This window comes from Arachis ipaensis, chromosome B01, assembly GCF_000816755.2.
Source record: "Arachis ipaensis cultivar K30076 chromosome B01, Araip1.1, whole genome shotgun sequence".
NCBI classification, from domain to species: Eukaryota; Viridiplantae; Streptophyta; class Magnoliopsida; order Fabales; family Fabaceae; genus Arachis; species Arachis ipaensis.
In genome coordinates this window covers 1,718,200-1,722,357 of record NC_029785.2, presented here as the reverse complement: position 1 = coordinate 1,722,357, position 4,158 = coordinate 1,718,200, and positions in this window count along the sequence as shown.

Sequence of the window (4,158 nt, the reverse complement as noted above, 5' to 3'; positions counted from 1 at the left end):
AATTAAGCCATCGTCACATTCCACTTCCAGAGAATTCGGCATTTGTGATTTTGATAGTAAAGTTGCAAGTTGCAATTGCATTTGCATGCATATCCGATCTTAGTTATATATACATATAATAATCTGGTGGTGAGTTTAGATTAGATTTGATGGGTCCACCAAAGTAATTGACAATCTTGCAATCTTGCGTGGAAGCATGGAGGTTCCACTTCCATAGATACGCACCATCTACGCTTTTATTTTGAACACCATGCACTAATGATTATTACTACATACTATGGAATCAACCAATTATTTTGCTAGAAACTTGTAGAGAAACAATTTTTTTTATTTTTCTAAAAAGAGGAGTGAGATTCGAATTCGATATTTTTAGGTTAGAATAAAAAGATTATTTCATTTAATTTTTATCTCGTTGGTAATTTTTAGAGAACATTATTTTTTAATTAATTGTTGAAACTTTTTTTTTTAAGAATTTAATAAGCGAGCCATTTTTTTAATTAATATTAACTATTTTTTATTTTTAAATTCTAATATTAAATCTAACCACTATAATTATTATAATCATGGATTGGTCGAATGGTCAATTTACTCGTTTGTTTAAGTAAATGTCGGGAGTTCGAATATTACTTTATGTATATAGCAATCCATTAAGCAGCGATAGATTCTTAAATAAAGCTCAACTATGAACTAGTCTTTAATTTGTTGGATTAAAAAATATCGTGGATAAAAAGAATAGTTACTATAATTCTTGACAAAATTCTTGACATTCATATTGAAAGAGCAATGCACTTATTAGGTACAGAAGAAAGAAAAATGTGGCATGCATGAGACCATTATTATTATCGAAAATATTTGATAAAAAAATAAAAAAAATAATACTTATCTTATTTAATATTTATTAAAAATACATTAATTATAAATAAGATAAATTTTATTTTTTTTCTAACATTACCGTATTATTATTAACCTCCAAAAAATTAACACCACGCCTAATGAAACAAAACTATGTATCAATTAATTATTACTTCTTGCAATATAATGACACATGCATATATCTGCTCCTACACCATTATTATAATATTATATGCTATCAACTAACACTAGACAAAAGACATATATATACTAATGATTTACCAATGGGAAGTTCATGCATGTTTGTGTCGTCGTATAGCTAAAACTTTTATCTATAATTATCAACTGTTAAAAATATTATAATAAAAAAAATAGAAGTAGGTATATCGGTATAATTAATATTGCTACTAAGTTCTGATGAATCTTAGATATGTTCTCAATGAATAATTAATATGAGCTAGCTAAGTTCAAATAATCTAAAATTTATTTTATTACAAATAGGTCCCTGACCTTTTGTCCCGCGAATATTTTCGTTCCTGACCAATGAAAAATACTTTTAAGTCCCTGACCTTCACAAAACTTGGACGGATCAGTTCCTGACGGAGGCATTTGGACGGATTAGTCCCTGACGGAGGCATTTGGACGGAGGGACTGATCCGTCCAAGTTTTGTAAAGGTCAGGGACTTAAAAGTATTTTTCAATGGTTAGGGATAAAAATGTCCGCGGAACAAAAGGTCAGAAACCTATTTGTCCTTTTCTTTTTTTTTTTATTTACAAATTTTTCACTTTATAAAAATAATCAAACACTATACTAGCAAAATAATTGTCACTCCCAACACTAGAAATCAATTAATGATGTGGCTATTAATATATGAAAAAATATAGGGTACCAACATATTATCTGTCAATTTATTATCAATAATAATTAGTTATTATATTTTAAACATATGTATAAAAAGACACATTCAGGAAATATATTTATAAAGATACTTCTATTAGACACGGCCATAAAAAAGATATTTTTATTAGACACATTCATAAAGACACTTTCATTAAACACAATTATAAACAAAAGTTGGCAAAAATTGATAGAAATGCTGTTGTTAGAAATTGTTAATATATATAAACTCGTCAGCTAAAAATGTCTAAAATCACCGTTATAACCACCACTAGTTTTCTTTTTGCAACAATTTGGGTTGACCGCTGTAAAAAAATGTCGCTATATGCTAGATTTTTTTGTAGTGTAGATTTTTTTTATAGTATCTTTTAATCCGGCAGATTAAGAATTAATTTATCGTCGCGGCATTGAATTTCATTTAAAAATTTATTATCAGCTAATGAATTGCTGCATGCATAAGACAGAATTTGAATTTCCGACATTTAAGCGAACTATTTCTAACAAGATATAATATTTACTTATATGGAATGTGTTAGTTGGAATACCACCAAATACCATATAGAAAACCGTGGGCCAATTTCTAACAAGATATAATTTATAGTTGGATTCAAGGGCCAAGAAAATAGTAGTACATATTTTATTTTCTAGGTAACAATTAGGTTTAGGACCATATACTATATAGCTAGCTCTTATTAAGGCTAGACATGCTTTCAGTCAATGATTGCAAGTTCAAATAAATTGAATGGCAAATTCAGGTTGTTTAGATTTGTCAAATGTATTCAATTCACTCATCAAAAATTTTATCTAACAAGTTATTTGCAAAAGATTCACAAAAGTAATGTGTACAAAATAATTAATCCTAAGTTGTTGAGTGAATATATACCTAGACAAGCTTATTTCATTTTAAAAAAATTTGGATTCAAGTCTCATCTCTAGGTAAAACGTTTTCAATAGAAGAAATAATTAAAGAAAATAGAGAAACAGCTTAGTATTAAACATTAAATAGAGAAAGAAAATCACCCTATATACACACACACACTTCTCACTTCTCTAAATAAATAATAGTAGTAATAATGATAATTATAAATAATAATAACTATTTAATTAAAAAAATTCACTTTTATTTAAGAAAATTATATATATAACACAATATATAATAATGTTATTTTAACATTCTATTTTGACAACTCTCACAAATAATTCTTTATATGTCTAACATAAAATAACATAATAGAACTTGTTTGCGAATAGGGGTGGCAATATGTACCCAATTCGCGGGTATTCAACCCGACCCGCAGCGGGTAGGGTAGGGTGCAGGTAGGGTTTTCGTGCGGGTTGGGTAGGGTGTGGGTTGAGCTTCAACCCTACCCGACTAACCCGCACTCTATATATGTTTATATTATATACTTATATAAAAATATGTTTTAAGTGGATGTTGAATCAAAGACCTCTCACTAAATGTAAAAGATCTTTAGCCACTAAAAGAAAATCATTAATTGATAATTTAATATTTTTTTTTACATAAAAATCAGTTCTATTTTAAATTATCATCAAGTTATATGTATATTTTTTATACCCGCGGGTAGAGTCGGATATCCGCGGATTAAGAGCGGATAGGATTAGGGTTGGGATATTCTCAACCCGTGGATAGGGTAGGGTTTAGTTTATATAAAAATCTCGACTCACGGGTAGGATTAGGGTTAAATCCAAACTCTACCCTACCCTACCCATTGCCACCCCTATTTGCGAATTACCTTGAACGATAGAATTTACGTTTGATCGGATAAACAAACTTTATAATTTTTGGATTAGTTGAATGAATAATAAAGGTGACTTGTAAATACAGCTCGATGTTCAAGTCAAAATAAATTTAAATGGTAGAATTTTGAGTGTGTGTAATATATCTAAAGAAGTTCTAAACTCCTCTTTTTATAATTTTATTTTATTATTTTATTTTTTTAATTGGCTAAGATAGAGAAGTTGTTTAAATTTAAATATTGGTTAATAATTTTTAATTATCTAGTTTGTTCCGGATTTTTGGATCATTTGAAAATAATTTAAACTTGAGAGTCAAGTCATCCCGTTGAGGCCAGAATTTGGGTCCGTAACTTCTTACTCATGTGATGAATTATTGAATACCACAACTTTATATATAATTAAACTCTATTATTAAAGCAATAATGTAGAGTAGCTAGCAAAAGAAGTTGTCCCATTCACAAGGCAAAAAGGGAACTTACTTTCTTTGTTGTTTTCTTTCCCTCTCATTATTTTGTGGCCGTCACTATAACTTGCACGTGCCATTGGTGTCTTGTGTTTTTTAATAAATATTTAAAAATGGTTTTCAAAAAATTTTAAATTAAATATTTTATTTTCTAAAAATTCTTAAAAATTACTTTTAAAACATATTT